Below are 16463 nucleotides of genomic sequence, written 5' to 3'. Positions count from 1 at the left end.
CCCAAAGACTTTGTCATCACCAAAGATGTATCCCCAGCCAACTCTTGCCCAAACCCCAGGCAATGCCAAGTGTATGTCCAGCTGGATAGAGGGACATACTGCCATTATCTTGAGTCAGTTCAGATGGCACTCAGCCTGTCTAGCCTCAGTCCTGACTCCACACACCAGTCAGGTTGTAGATGTCAGCCCTAAGCATGTATTCATGTGATCTGACTGCTCTAACCCTGCACAGATTCCCAGAAAGCCACCAAATGAGAGGGATAAAAGTCAAGGACTTGCAGAGACATTACAAGTGTCTTCAGTCTCAGCACATGCCTGGATGCTAACCTGGTCCTACCCTTCCTGAGGCTTTGTGACCAACTCTTTGAGAAGTGGGCTAGAAGGCAGGATCAGGCAGCTATTGGGTGATCCCTTGGGTTGAGAAAGCGAGGTCATTGCATAAGTATGTGTCAGGGAGGGATTAGACTGAAAAATGTGCAAACAAGGGAGGCTACAAAAATGTCCCAGAGAAAGATGGAAGATGAGTCAGAGGGAATTCATGGAAATGATCATATAAATAGTGCAAAGGAAAGCAAATCTTCCCTGCTCTGGGTTACAGAGATGTTGGTCTCAGGCTTTGGGACAAAGCCCAATCCAAACCCTGCCTCCCAGGAATAGGGATGAAGATGAGAATGAAACAGGATGGACAAGGAATCGGGTGGGATTGGATGGTGATGGGATTGTGGGTGGAGAAGAGGAGGACAAGCAAGAGATTGGATGGAAGGGCTTTGGGGCCTGGGGGAAAAGGAGTGGATGAGGACAGAAGGGGCTAAAGCTGAGTTCTGTAGGAGAAGAATGAAGGTTGGATCTTTGCCTCTTTTTCCAACTTCCCAGCCCCAACTTCTGCCTCAACTGAAAGAGAAGAACATTGCTAAGGTGTGGCATAATTCCTGTCTACTGATTAAGAATTTTTGTTTTGTTTACACATGTACACACACATGCTGTATTTCAGTACATGTTATGACTGAATCATAGTTCATGTACTGTCCTGACATTAACTTTTTTGCTTAGAAATAGGTCTAAATATATATATGTATATATTTTTGAAGGGGAGAATATCCATCACCTCAAACATTCATCCTTTGTGTTACAAACAATCCAATTATACTTTTTCAGTTATCTTTAAATGCACAATTAAATTATTTTGTATTATAGTCCCTCTGCTGTGTTAGTAAATACTATGTCTTATTCATTCTTTCTATTTTTGTACCCATTAACCACCCCCACTTCCCCCGACACCCTCGACGCTGGTAACCATTGTTCTATTCTCTATCTCCATGAGCCCAATTGTTTTGATTTTTAGATCCCACAAAGAAGTAAGAACATGCAATATTTGGCTTTCTGTGCTTGGCTTATTTCACTTAACATAACGCTCTTCAGGTCCATCCATATTGTTGTAAATGACAGGATCTCATTCTTTTTTTATGACTGAATAGCTCTCCATTTTTTCTTTATCCACTCATCTGTTTATGGACATTTAGCTTGCTTCCAAATCTTGGCTATTGTGAACAGTGCTGCAATAAACCTGGGAGTGCAGATATGTCTTCATTTATGAAGAAATTTTGAGTAAGAGGAGCCAATCCAGCATAGTACTTAAGAGTGAGGGCTCTTAAGTCAAACTGTGTTTGAGTCCTAGCTGGGTGACCTTGAGAAAACAAAGAAAACTCTCAGGGCCTCAATTTGCTCCTTCATAAAATGGGGATAACGTGAGTACCTGCCTCACAGGGTTTGGGAAGATCTAATGATAGAATTCAATTCAACAAATATGTGTTGAGCATCTGTTATGTCCCAGGCACAGGCACAGCTTCTAGGGAACTGAAATGTTAGTGGAAGGAAACAGACAATGAATAAGATAGAAGGAAGAGGAAGAGGAAGGGAAGAAGGAGGTCACAGGTCACAAGTGCTTTGAAGATAATAAAACTATGACATGACAGTGACACTAAGGGGACCCCTTTAGATAAGATAATTATAGAAGCCCTCTAAGACGATGACAATAAAACGATGACAATTAATGCATACAGAGCTTGCTGTGTGCCCAGTGCTGTCATAAGTACTTGAAATGCATTAACTCACTTAATCCTTAGAATAACCACAATCCCCATTTTACAGATAAGGGATACTGAAGCACGAAGAGCCTTAAACAACTTGCTCAAAGTTATCTAGAATGTAAGTGAGAAGACAGACTAGGTTTTTCTTTTTTTGGAGACAGGGTCTCGCTCTGCCACTTAGGCTGGAGTGCAGTGGTATAATCATAGCTCACTGTAACCTTGAACTCCTGAGCTCAAGCGATCCTCCTGCCTCAGTCTCCCCAGTAGTTGAGACTACAGGCATGCGCTACCATACCTAGTTAATTTTAAAGTTTTTTGTAGAGATGGGCTACTCACTATACTGCCCAGACTAGTCTCGAACTGCTGAGCTCAAGCAGATCTTCCCACTTTGGGAGGAGACTAGATTTGAACCCAGAAAGTTCAACCAGAGATTATGCCCTTAACTACCACTTTATCCTGCCACTCAAAAGCAGGCTGCAAGCGTTCAGGTGAAGTTAATGTATGGAAAGCCCTTAATTGTGCCTGGCACCTAGTAATATTGTTAGGAGTATCACCTATCAGTAAGAGAAGCTGAAGCTCTGAAGGCAGAGCTCCATAGTCTGAGGAGTTTGCGGTTTGTGGGGCTTGAGTAATGGTAAGTGACTTGTTTCTAGTCCAGATTTATACCCTATCTGATCATCCCTCCTTCTCATTTCCCCAGCTTCCCGCTCACTTTCTTGTGTCCCACCAGGTTCTGGCTCTGTGAAGCCAGGAGGAGGCCTGCTCTAACCCCCAGGGACACACTCCCCAGCCACCCCGATCATGTGGAAGTCAATCCATCCTGACCTTGCATGGCGTGGAAAATTACCAAGTGACCACCTCCCTGTCTTGACCCCAGGGAGCTATAAATTTCCTGGGAAGTGTCTCCCTGATTTCACAGGAATTCTTATCTTCTCTGGACAGTGACCTCAGATGAAATGTAACGTGAAGGCCCCACCTTTTCTAAGAGTGAGAGGCTGGCAGTGATAATTTAGGAAAGGCTGCCCAAAATACACTGGATGCTGGAATCAGGGGACCTGAGTTTTGTTTCCAGCATTACTGCTCAAATCACCAAGTAATCTGAGGAAAGTCACCTGAGTTTTATGGGCCTCTATTTGTCTTACCAAGAAAATAAAAGAATTAGGCTGACCAGGCACAGTGGCTCACGTCTGTAATCCCAGCACTTTGGGAGGCCAAGGCAGGTGGATTACTTGAGGCCAGGAGTTCGAGATCAGCCTGGTCAACATGGGGAAACCCTGTCTCTACTAAAAATACAAAAATTAGCCAGGTGTGGTGGCAGGTGCCTGTGATCCCAGCTACTCAGGTGGTAGAGGCACAAGAATCTCTTGAACCTGGGAGGTAGAGGTTGCAGTGAGCTGAGATTGCACCACTGCACTCCAGCCTGAGTGACAGAGTGAGACCCTGTCTCAAAAAAAACAAAAAAAAAAACCAAAAACAAAAAAAAAGGATTAGGCTAAGACCCCTTCTAGACCTGAAACTTCACTCTTCCCTTCTGCACTCGGTGTCTCAAACGGATAGAAGAAAACAGTTTCCTTGGCCTCTCAACCAAGGTTAAATTGTCTGGGGTAGGAACTAATATTTACAGGTTTACTTTGAGTTGGGTCCCGTAACACATTTACATACATTGCCTCACTTAATCCTCACAATAACTCTCTGGAGAAGGTATTACTGCCTCCATTATATAGATGAGGCATGTGGGACTCAGAGTCCATCACCCACAGGCATTAAGCTAGTAACAGGCAAAATAAGGGTTTGAATCCTATGATATCTCAGCATCTCCGCTCTTTGTATCCTGATGCCTCTAAAGGTATAAGCAACCAAGCATTTTCATAATATATTTTCCATTGTTAATTGTTCTGATGGTATTTATTGAACAACTGCTGTGCACACAGATCATACTAGATCCCACAGGGTCCAGAAGAAAAGCAAAACATACTTCCTGCCCTCCAGGAGCCAAAAACCAATCCAACTCTGGGGAGAAAGTACCGTAACTCATCACACCGGCAAGCACAATGCTTGCTCAATGTTCCTCTTTCCTTCTATCCTGTAAGCCCCGTAGAGGGCAGGACTTCTGCCTATAGTTCACTGTCATTTTTCCCCTGCCTGGTAAAGTGCCAGACAGAGAGCACATTCTCATGGGATAGTTCAGGAATACATTACACTATGTGATAAGCAACTGATTAAATGCTAAGATGAATGGATTCAGAAAGGGAATTCAGAAAAGGTCCTTGCAAGAGGAGGATTTTGAGCTTAACCGTGAAGGATAAAGAAGGTCCAGGTACACATTCATTACTGGGCTGGAGCACTCATCCTGCTGATTGAACTACATTCCTCTTCCACAGCCAGACCCTACAGATGGCATCTTTTGAAGGAAAGGGCATCTTTGGATTCCTCTTACCTTTGGATCTGCCAACACCCAGTGTGACATGGAAACAACACCCACTGTTGTTCTGGAAAACAAGAGCCTCACCTCGTCAGGATTCAGAAGAGGCTGACATCTTCGGAAGGCATAAGCTTTGGGGAATGTGCTGGAGTGGTCCCAGATGGGGAAGGGAGGCATTTAGGGCTGAGTTCTCTGGGGGACAGGAAGTCCATTACCTGGAGTGATTGAAGCAGGGGGTAGGCAAAGGAATAGTAATGAAGATTTCCTCTGTGTCAGACCCAAGCTCTGGTTTCCTAATAGCTCTCTCTTGTAATTCTCTTGGCAACCCGAGGAAGCCATAATTGTCTGGATGTCCAACAATCAGAGAATGATTAAGTAAACTACACAATGAAATGGAATATTATATAACCATGTGCGATGAAAATTATTAGATGAGCAATCTTGTATTCAGGAAGTTTGGCAAAATGTCTCAAGAGTCTTAAAAGGTTTGTTCTACTAATTCCTTTTGTAGGAACCTGTCCTAGGAAAATAACCAGGAATCCAGACAAATATTTACTTTTATAGATGAAAACTCACCAAAATGGTAAGAGTGGGTATTTCTAGGTGATGATATATTTGATTTTATTTTTCTTTTTATACTTTTGTACATTGTTCAAAAATACAAAATATTCATAATAAGAAATAAAAAATACACATGAAAAGTTTGTTTTAAGAGCTGGGTATGGTGACTCACACCTGTAATCCCAGCACTTTGGGAGGCCGATGTGGGAGGACTACTTGGGAAGAGGAGCTTGAGACTAGCCTTGGCAACACAGCGAGACTCTCTCTTTACAAAAAAAATAAAATAATTAGTTAGGTGTGATGGCGTGCACCTGTGGTCCCAGCTACTCAGGAGGCTGAGGTTGGAGGATAGCTTGAAACCAGGAACTTGAGGCTGCAGTGACCTATGATGACGCCAATGCACTGCAGCCTGAGTGAAAAAGTGAGACCTTGTCTTAAAGATTCCAATCCAAACAAAAGTCTTTTTGGAAAAACTATAATTACAAATATTTTAAAAGCACGTAAGAATGGATAAGGGTGTCCCAGTGCAGTGGCTCACACCTGTAATCCCAGCACTTTGAAAGGCCAAGATGGGTGGATCACTTGAGGTCAGGAGTTCGAGACCATCTTGGGCAACATGTTGAAACCCTGTCTCTACTAAAAATACAAAAATTAGCTCGGTGTGGTGGCATGCACCTGCAGTCCCAGCTAGTTGGGATGCTGAGGGGGGAGAATAGCTTGAGCCCAGGAGATGGAGGTTGCAGTGAGCCAAGATCAGGCCAACTGCACTCCAGCCCGGGCGACAGAGTCACACCATGTCTCAAGAAAAAAAAAAAAAGAAGAAGAAAAAGAAGATTTATCGTTAAGTAGAAATAGTATTTCTATTTCTACTGTATACAGATAAAAGTTATATCTGCATTTTGATTGTGACTATGAAAATGTTTACTTATATGTCATTAAGTAGAAATTGTCCTTCTATTTCTACTGTATACAGATACAAATTGTATCTGTATTTTGATTGTGACTGAAAATATTTACTTATAAATTGTTAACAGTATGTCTAGGGGTGGAGTAGAACTAAGAGTGACTTTTATTTTCCGTGTTACACATCTCTGAGATTTTAAAATAACAAGTATTACTTCTTTCATAATCATGGATTAACAGTAGAGATTTTTAAGATTATGATTACACACGCACGAAGACTGGAGGCAATCGAGAAAAATCCAAAGTTGATGTGTTACAGTGATGGCTGTTGTCACAATCAAACTTTTGTTGCTTTTTAATTATGATGATTGTGTCAAAACAAATTTAAAAGATCAGCGTTTTGCCATCAAAAGGAAAAGAGAAGCCAATGAAGGAAAAAACAATGGGACAAATACTGAAGAACAAATCTCCAACTCAGTATCATTTATTCTGAAAGAAAAAGGGAAAAATATTTTTGCCTACCCCCAAGGAAGCATAGGAGTGATGCTTGATAATTGTGTTAATATCCTTCAGCATAATGGTCCCACTTCTAAGAATCCTATAGAAAAATTTGCACTTATATGGAAAGATTTATGTACAAGGAAATTCATTGATTTATAATAGCAAAATATTGGAAGAAACCTAAACACCCAATAACAGGAGAATGATGAATGATGCATGATGATACATGGTGCATCCATACAACAGATGCTATGTTATGTGCAATGGCTGTTATGTTATATACATCCACTCAATAGGTTGGCATGAAAAGGAATAAATATGGTTTACATTTACTGACATGGAAATATATAAGGTAATTCCTTGGTATCCATGGGGGATTGGTTCCAGGACCCCCTAAGGATACCAAAATCTGTAGATACCCTTATATAAAATGGTGTAGTATTTGCATATAACCTACATACATTCTTCCACATATTTTAATCATCTCTAGATTACTTACAACACCTCATATGACACCAACACATCACTTCATTTGTGTGGATTCAACATAATACTCAGTGCGCAGCAAATCCAAGTTTTTCTTTTTGGAACTTGGTGGAACTTTTTTCTGAATATTTTCAATTCTCAATTGGTTAAACCCATGGTTGCAGAACCCATAGATATGAAGGGCCTACTGTATAACCAAGATATAATCCCATTTTTGTAAAATTAAATTAATGTGTATGTATATGTATGTATGTGTAGTGTGTGTGTGTGTATATATTATATATATATGTGTGTGTATATATATAGAGAGAGTATATATGTGTGGGTATAGTGTTTGGGGTATGTCTGCAAGGATATAGTCTAAATTGTTAGCAATGGAGTCCTCTAGGAAAATGGGGTTTGAGGTAAGGTAGGGACTTTTTATTTTTCCCTGAGTTAAAACCTCATTATAGAAGACAGCAAATAATTAGCAATGCCAAGAATACCAGCATAGAAAGTCTAACTAGAGCCAAATTAAACAGAGTTGATCATAATGCAAAAAGAAAAATCCCTGATGGGTATAGCAGCTAAACAAAGAGAATACAAGATACAAGGGCAACAGGGTGACCAAGAATATCATGAAGAAAATAGAGAGTCATTGTGGTTGAGGGAATGGCTTTTGGAGCAACCAGCCTGATGCTCAAATCCTGACATGTCAATTATCTTTATTTGGGTTCCATTACTACTATGAGCCTCAATTTCCTGCCAAATGTGAGGGTAAAATGAGATGATGTTTGTAAAGCAAATGTGAGAGTAAAATGAGATAATGTTTGTAAAGTTCAGACAGCAACATGATCCTCCACATTTCTCTACATATCTACTTCCCAACTCTGAATTCAGAGATGAGATCAAATAAGATAATACAAGTGTGGGTGTAGTATTTGTGAGTGGTTACAGGCGGCTAAGAAAGAGATATTTTAAGAGGCTAGAATAAGATGTCTTTGGACATTATTTCTCAAGCCTTAGAAAAGAGAACAGTTTGGCCGGGCGCGGTGCCTCGTGCCTGTAATCCTAGCACTTTGGGACGCTGAGGCGGGCGGATTGCCTGATCTCAGGAGTTTGAGACCAGTCTGGGCAACACTGTGAAACCCCGTCTCTACTAAAATACAAAAAATTAGCCAGGCGTGGTGGCGCGCTCCTGTAGTCCCAGTTATTCGGGAGGCTGAGGAAGGAAAATTGCTTGAACCTGGGAGGCAGAGGTTACAGTGAGCCGAAATCATGCCACTGCACTCCAGTCTGGGTGACAGAATGAGGCTCCATCTCCAAAAAAGAAAAGGAAAGAAAAGAAAAGAGAACAGTTTGAAAGCAAAGTCGCACTTCCTAAAGGAAAATAAATTAGCAACATAATAAACCCAAGTTTATTTTTCCCCTTTGGAAGAATATTTGAAGAAATGGAAGGCTTGCGAGAACTAGCTACACGAGTCCTCAGGTGCAGAGCTAATCATTACGAACTGTGGGGACATGCACACGGAGAAGCGATTGGAAAGACTGGCTGGGACATGTCAAGTGGCATGAGGTCTGATTAAACAGTGTTATCAGATACAATACTGTAAGAACTACCTACGAGGTAAACAGCGAGGTTCAGCAGCTTTTAGACAGGGATATAATACCACAGGGTGAGTAAGGCTGGAGGAGAAAACACTCACATCTACATTTCCTTAAAACAAAGTCAAAAGATAACCTACTTATTAATAGATATCAATAGCAGGAATGATAAAAATTAGTGTATTAAAACTTCGTGGTTTTTGTTGTTGTTGTTTTTGAGACAGAGTCTAGCTCTGTTGCCCAGGCTGGAGTGCAGTGGCGTGATCTTGATCGCGGCTCACTGCAACCTCTGCCTCCTGGGTTCAAGGGATTCTCCTGCCTCAGCCTCCTAAGTAACTGGAATTACAGGCGCGCACCACCACACCCGGCTAATTTTTGTATTTTTCGTAGAAACGGGGTTTCACCACATTGGCCAGGCTGGTCTTAAGCTCCTGACCTCAAGTGATCCTCCCACCTTGGCCTCCCAAAGTGCTGGGATTATAGGTGTGAGCTACCGCACCCAGCCAAAAAATAGTCTGTTAAAATTTCTTAAGGTAAAACCAGTTGAAAAACTAGAAAGATAAAATAATGTTTCCTTCTGACCTAATTTAAAAGGACCCAGGAAACAAAGTCCTCTACAGAAATCGCAGGGGGTGATACAGAGGGGAAGAAAGCAAATGAAGGAAGTAATAAAGGTACATCCAAGGCAGGATGGACGTGCAGGCATCATAGTCACAGCCATAAACCAGATGAACTCCTCAGAAAAGTGGAAGGCTTGGAATCTTGATTCAAAAACAAAACTCAGTGACTCAGAGTCCACAAAACATGACTAAAACCAAAAATACAGGCACACAACCTAAAAGGAGGTGCCAAGGACTGCCCTACTGTGGGCAGTTAGTCTGCTGACCATCACATCAAGTAGATGGTTAGTAGAAAGACTGAGCGCTAGTGAAAGGAAGCAGCTGGCTTCTCGGAAGCAGTGTTTTCAGGATCTGTTTTACTGTCCTCCCACGGTCCTTGAGGCCTCATAACAAACCTGCGCGGTCTATGGTATCGCAGATCGCCCTGCCCAGGCTGCCCAGGGGTCCGCTAGGGTTGTAGTGGTGAGTGGGTGCTTCCCTCCCTTCCACTGCTCCTAGGAAATGGCTGCAGTCAAGGGCTTTCTGGAAACGAAAAGGTTGCAGCTGAGCCTGAAAGCCACAGCGAAGTGTGACATTCTTATTAATTTTTCTTAACTTACAAAAATGATACATGAACATGCTTTTTAAAAATTTTTCAAATTATAGAGGAATTTATACAGTAAAAAATGAAAGTCCTCCTGTCCCCAACCACCCCACTGGGCAAACAACACAAAACCCCAAAGTCTTTTCCTCCAGAGCTAACTGCTATTAATGGTTTGAGGTCCATCAGCCTGGACGTTATTTTCTGCACATATTCAAGCGTATGTATGTAGGAAGTAGGCGGGATCTGGGGCAAATCATTTAATCCCTCTGTACGTCAGTTTTCTCAGCTTTAAAATGGGGACAATGATATTACTCTCATAGGGTCATTTCGAGGGTTATGAGTTAAGATATTTGATATTCTCAGAATAGTGTCTGGCCTATAGTGGGCACCCAGTTCAGCTGTTGTGATTCATTCCTTATTCTTGGTCACAGAAGCTTAGCATTCTGTTGTAGCGATGATAACAATTCTGAGAGGTTTCACCAACTCCTACCTGGATACTCAAGAACATACACAAGGCCGGGTGTGGTGGCTCACGCCTGCAATCCCAGCTACTTGGGAGGCTGAGGCAGGAGGATTGCTTGAACCTGGGAGGAGGAGGTTGCAGTGAGCTGAGATCGTACCACTGCACTCCCGCCTGGGCAACAGAGCAAGACTGCTCTGTCTCAAAAAAAAAAAAACCCAAAAAACATACACACTATTAGCTCTCCTAAAATTAATGGGTTGAGGACCCTGGCCCAGAACTCAGAACTCTGCCTCTGGTCCGGTATTGTTTTCACCACACCACAGGGTCCCCCACAATTCCCCCTTAAAAGCCGAAACTGTCTGGATGGAGCAATGGGTCCTACTCCTTGTCCCTCAGTGAGGTCCAGCTCAGTTGTCTTATTTGGACCCTAGGCTGTCTCTGGTGGGTTTCTGGGGCGGGGGGCTCTAGGCCAGGTGAGCCCTCCTCTTGCTGCAGTCTCTGCACGTGCCCCTCCTGATCCTTGAGGTTTAACTTCCCCTTCCACACAGTGAGTCACTGCGTGTTGAGACTGCCGGCCTGAGGATTCCCAGCTGCTCTGGGTTTAGCTCAGGCTAATGGGCAGGATGGAAATGGCTGGGAGCTGGGAGTGAGGTCTGGTTGCTTATCGGGCTACAGACATTTTCAGAGCTACTTTTACATGCCAGGCCCTGTGCCAGCCATTTAGGGACACCTCCAAAATGTAAGTATGAGACTTGGTCATGGCTTTTACCCCTAGAAATATTTTTATCCCAAATAACACTGTTACTGGGCCAAAAGATATATCAGGAGTTCAAGACTTTAGTTTCCTGAAATTGCCAGGTCAGGCACAAGGGGAAGGGACTCCTGGATATTGACTAACTTGGGTAGGCCTAGCCAGGAGAAAGACAGCAACATGTGTTCTGTACTTTCTGTCCATGTGAACAAACCGCCCAGGGCTCCTGGGTCCAGCGGCTCTTCGGGGGCAGGGGGCATTGGGGGAGCAGAGCAGGCCGGTTAGAGGCAGCTCCTACGTCTGACACCTGGTTCCTCTCCTCCTCTCTGCCTGGCCTCCGGGTCTGCTGTCATCTCTCTTTCCCTGGCAGGTTTGTGGAATTGCTGACAATGCTGGGTCAAGGCCAGGCTGAGGCCTTTTCTGCCACCCTGGGAACTCCTCCCATACCTTCAAGCACCTTTGCAGACTCAGGGCTCAGAGCTGAAAAGTCTTGAGGGTCATTCATCCTACTCATTTAACAGGTCAAGAGAGAAAATGTGGTGAGACAAGGGCAGGGGCAGAAGCACTTAATAAGCATAATCAGAGTGCCATTCACCAGGGGAAGAACATCAAGGTTCTTTATTCTGTCCCTACGACAAGCCTGAGGCTTCTTTTATTTTTCCCACTTAAAGGATGAGGAACCTGAAGCTTGAAGGAGTCAAGTGAGTTGCTCAAGGTCATCAGGAAGCAGAGTAGCCTAACGTGTACTCACCGATTTCTTACTATTGGGAGCCCAAGACATCTACACAACCCACTGGTGTCTTCCTGTACAGGTGCCTCTTCCAAATGCAGGTGAGCTGTCCTCCAGTCCGCCACAGGCCCGTGGCCAGATATGGACTGGATGACAGAAACTTCCCCCGCCAGCCACCTTGGCAATGTCTGTCTTCCCTTCAGAAGCCTCGTTCCTTCTGGAACCCCATTCCGGAGGAAGGCAGCATGGCAGGAGCAAGGGCCTTCCTCAGGTCCTAGTTTTGTTGGGCATTCAGCAAGGTGTGGGGATTTAGCGTGTGGTACATGGGAAGGCAAGTTGGGGTTGGCCCAGGAGAGCTCTGGCTGGAGCCTGTCTGTCCCTGTGCTATGCTGAAAGCCCAGCTGCTCCCCAGAACCAGCAGCCCCAGCCCCCAAAGGCCAGAGCTCAGTCACTTTCTTCCGTCTGCCCTGGATGACTAATTCCTTGCCTCCCAGCGTTTTCCGCGTTCACTTCCTCACAGATCATGTATTGGACTCCTTCTGCTTACTGATAACAGTTTCTCCAGAAGTTCCTGAGAGTCACCAAACCTTAATAGTCAGCGCTGGCAGCCCTATCCCATCATCTCACATGATGGGTGACAAGAGATATGATTGCCTTTGGTATTCCTGAAAGCAGATAGTGCAAATATGCAAGAGCACTCAAAAATCTACACAGTATTGTTAAGCTATATAAGCACAGCGTTAAATACACATATGTGCCCACAGAATGAAACAGCAATGTGACGGATGCTTTCAAATCACTCAGAAGGCAAAGTTCCTTAAGGGTTCTACGAGCTGCCAAGTCTCTTGGGGTCTGAGCATCTAAGATCTGCGTATTAACACCTGCTCTGGGTTGAGTTTGTCCCCACCAAAACTCATGTTGAAATTTGGTCCCCAGTGTGGCGGGGTTGGGAGCCGGGGCCTAATGGGAGGTGCTTGGGTCATAAGGACAGATTCCTCCTGAATGGCTTGGTGCCATTCTCAAGGTAAAGAGTTCTCACTCTGGCAAGACTGGATTAATTCTCTCAGGAATGGATTAGATCCACAAGAGTGGGTTGTTACAAAGCCAGGACGTTCCTTGAGTTTGGCCTCTTCACACGTGTCTGCTTCCCCTTTGACTTTTTCTGCAATGTTATGGTGTAGCACAAAAGCCCTTACCAGAAGCCAGGCCATGCCCTTAAACTTTCCAGCCCGCAAAATTGTGAGCTAAATGAAGCCCTTTATTTGTAAATCACTCAGTCCCACATATTCTGTTATAGTAACACAAAATGGACTAAGCCAGTACCCAATCCAAGTCATTTTATGCCACATGGTTTTGCACCTACTTGGAGAGGTCAGAACCAATAAGGAACATTCTACACACAACACCTTACTTCTTCCTGGTGGCTTGTTAAAGTTTGGTGAATGGGCCGGGCGCAGTGGCTCTTGCCTGTAATCCTAGCACTTTGGGAGGCCGAGGCAAGGGGATTGCTTGAGCTCAGGTGACCAGCCGGGGTAACATAGTGAAACCCATTGTCTACTAAAATATAAAAAGCTAGCCAGGCATGGTGGTGTGTTCCTGTAATCCCAGCTACTCAGGAGGCTGAGACAGGAGAATCGCTTGGATCCGGGATGTGGAGCTTGCAGTGAGCCGAGATCGCGCCACTGCACTCCAGCCTGGGCGACAGGACAACATCCTGTCTCCAAAAAAAAAAAAAAAAAAAAAAAAAAAAGTTTGGTGAATGGCCTTTCTTTAGAGTTGCGGGAACTCCTGCCCTGAACTTCTCAGTGAAACAGATCTCAATTGGTCTTATGCTCCTCCCTCTCACCCATTTTTTCTTTTGCTGTTTCATTGCTGACAGCATTCAACAGTAATACGCCCCATCTTTATGTATCGTAAGAAACACTAATTCTAGGTTATTACAAGCAGAAATATTTTTATCCTGAATAACACTGTTACTGGGCCAAAAGATAGATCAGGAGTTCAAGACTTTAGTTTCCTGAAATTGCCAGGTCAGGCACAAGGGGAAGGGCTCCTGGCTATTGACTAACTTGGGTAGGCCTAGCCAGGAGAAAGACAGCAACGTGTGTTCTGTACTTTCTGGGAAGATCCCTGAAGCCATCATGGAGGCTCCCCAACTTCCAAGTCACCCATCTGTTGCTGTGGCAGTGGGAATGGATTACTTAAGGTGAGGGCATTTTGCTTGCTGTAGGTGAGCAAGTTTCATGGGTTCTCTGTGTTGCCTCCCTCTGGCTTCTTCCTCCAGTGCCTTCTCCTCGTGTGCCACAGGGGATCAGGGATTCTCACCTCCTGAGGCCCAGTGGGGAAGAGTGAATGTGGCAGCCTCAAGATGAGCTGAAGCTGCCATTTGCCCAGCCTCTTCCATCCCAGCCATGTCCGTGAGCCCAGGTCTGGTGTAACTATTACAGAATACCTGTAGTAGGGAACTCTGGAAGTGTATTGGGCTGAGGTGGGATTTTCCCTCCCCACAGTGCCCTGAGCAATGGAAGTGGTGAGGGGTGAGGGAGCCATGCTGCTGAATTCTGGTTGGCATTGCCCCCTTGTGTAAAATGGGGAGTTGGGGTGGGGCAGCCTCTGCTTGGATTTGGTTGTAAGATAAACCTGGAGGAGAAAAAAAAAGTTTGGTGAACGGTACCCAGTGTCCCCTGGAATTGAGGTGGAGGGGCAGGGCTAGGGAAGGCTTCCAGTATCAGTTCATTGATTTGGTCTCACTGCTTCACAGTGGCTGAGTCACAGCTCCCTATGAATTCTGTGCCAGTCCTTTACAGGAGCTGTTTGGTGTCACGTCCTGGCAGTAGTCCCGGAGCTAAGAGGGACCACCAATTTTACTAATAAGGAAACTGGGGCCTGGGAAGTTGGCAAAATCTGTCCAAGTTTATGGGTCTAGGTCCCTGCTTTCCCAAGGGTGACCTGAAGCCATAGAGCCAGTGGCTTCATGGCCTCATCCTCAGCAGCCCCTGTGAGCTACCCAAGACCCCAGAGTCCTCCCACATCACACAAGGCCTGGGGCACCCCCAGAGATTTTCTTAGACAGTCTTAATGTCAATACCATGTTTTCTCGTCTAACCAGGTTACCTTAAAAATGTGTGTACCCTTAACCCCAGGTATTTTCATTCTAAAATATAACTTCAAGAAATAACATATTAATAACTTCAGGAAATAATAAGTCAGGAGCACAAAAATATGCAACAAGGGTAGTCATTGCAACTTTATTATTAGAGCAAAACTCTGCAAAGTATCCAAACACTCAAAATACTGCAATTTGCTTTATAAATGATAGTCTATCCATACAATGGGATGTGGTGATTTAAAATAATGATGTGTACAATTATTGACATAGAAAGAAATTTAGCCATTTATTTAATGAAAACAAGCACATTTGTAAAACAGTATCTAGAAGACAAAGGATCCAGTTTCTTCAACGTAACAGTGGCATGTAAACCAAAATGTAGGAGGAACTATAATAAAGAGGCTTAAGAAAGAACAAAAAATTTTAAAAAAGGCTTAATATATCAACCACATGCAATATGTTTAAATCCTGATTCCAGAAAAGCAAGTGTAAAAAAGTACAGTTTTGGCTGGGCATGGTGGCTCATGCCTGTAATCTCAGTGCTTTGGGAAACTGAGGCAGGAAGATTGCTTGAGGCCAGGAGTTCAAGAACACGCTGGGCCACAGTGAGACCTTTTTAAATTTTTTTCTCTACAAAAAGTAGCCAGGCATGGTGGCGCATGCCTATAATCCCAGCTACTCCGGAGGCTGAGACAGGAGGATCACTTGAGCCCAGGAGTTTGATATTGCAGCGAGCGCTGATCAAGACCCTGTCTTTGGGGAAAAAAAAAAAAAAAAAAGTAATTTTTTCTGTTTTTTTAGATTAGGGAAAATACAGCATGGGTTGATTGGGTATTAGCTATTATGAAATTATTATTAGTTTTATCGGGTATAGTAATGGGAATTATTTAATAATTGTGATTTTTTTTAAGTTCTCATCTGTTACGAGTAAAATGAAAAAAGTAAAGCACACTCCCTTATTGTTTACAAATGCATGTACATGTTTTATATGTATAGATTCATGGAAAGGGGCTGCAGGAAGCCCAGGAATTCATTCCTACCACCACCACAACCCACTAAGTGCTCAATCAATACTGATTGTCTCAGTGAATCAGTCCCGGAACCAAGCATGTGAATTCCCCACAAGTTCCGTGACCTTAGAAGCTCCAGCAGCCTCTATGTGCTTTGCCACCAGTGCCTGGCACTTGATTCAGGCTTTCAGTCAACACTGAGGACCCCACCCAGTCAGCAACACCAGTGCTAGTGAGTGAAGAGGTGTCAGGGCGGAGAGCTGGGAAGAACCCTTCAGGCAACCTGGAGGGTAGAAAGCAGCAGACTGCTCCACAGACCCTAACCGAGAAAGGGGACATGTTGGCTCCAGCAATTCCCTCTTGCAGGCCACCTCTGGCTACCGCAGATGCTGGTGTGAAGTCACCTCTGCACTCAGGCACTGGTTCTCTGACATCTTTCCCACCCAGTCTCCCTTGTGTAGCACAGTCCCGCCTCCTCCCTCCTGGCTCCTAGTGTGTGTGCAGGAGGCCTGCTGGGGAGTTGGTAGAGCCAGAGATTAGGAGAAGGGGAGGCAAATAGGATTTACGGGATATTTGCCTTTCCTAAGAACTGTCCTCTGCTCATGATGTCAACCTAGGTTCAAGGTACGGAGGCCAAATAACAGGGAAGCAAT

The sequence above is a fragment of the Macaca fascicularis genome, chromosome 7 (assembly GCF_037993035.2).
Source record: "Macaca fascicularis isolate 582-1 chromosome 7, T2T-MFA8v1.1".
NCBI classification, from domain to species: Eukaryota; Metazoa; Chordata; class Mammalia; order Primates; family Cercopithecidae; genus Macaca; species Macaca fascicularis.
Note: the sequence above shows the minus strand (reverse complement) of the source record.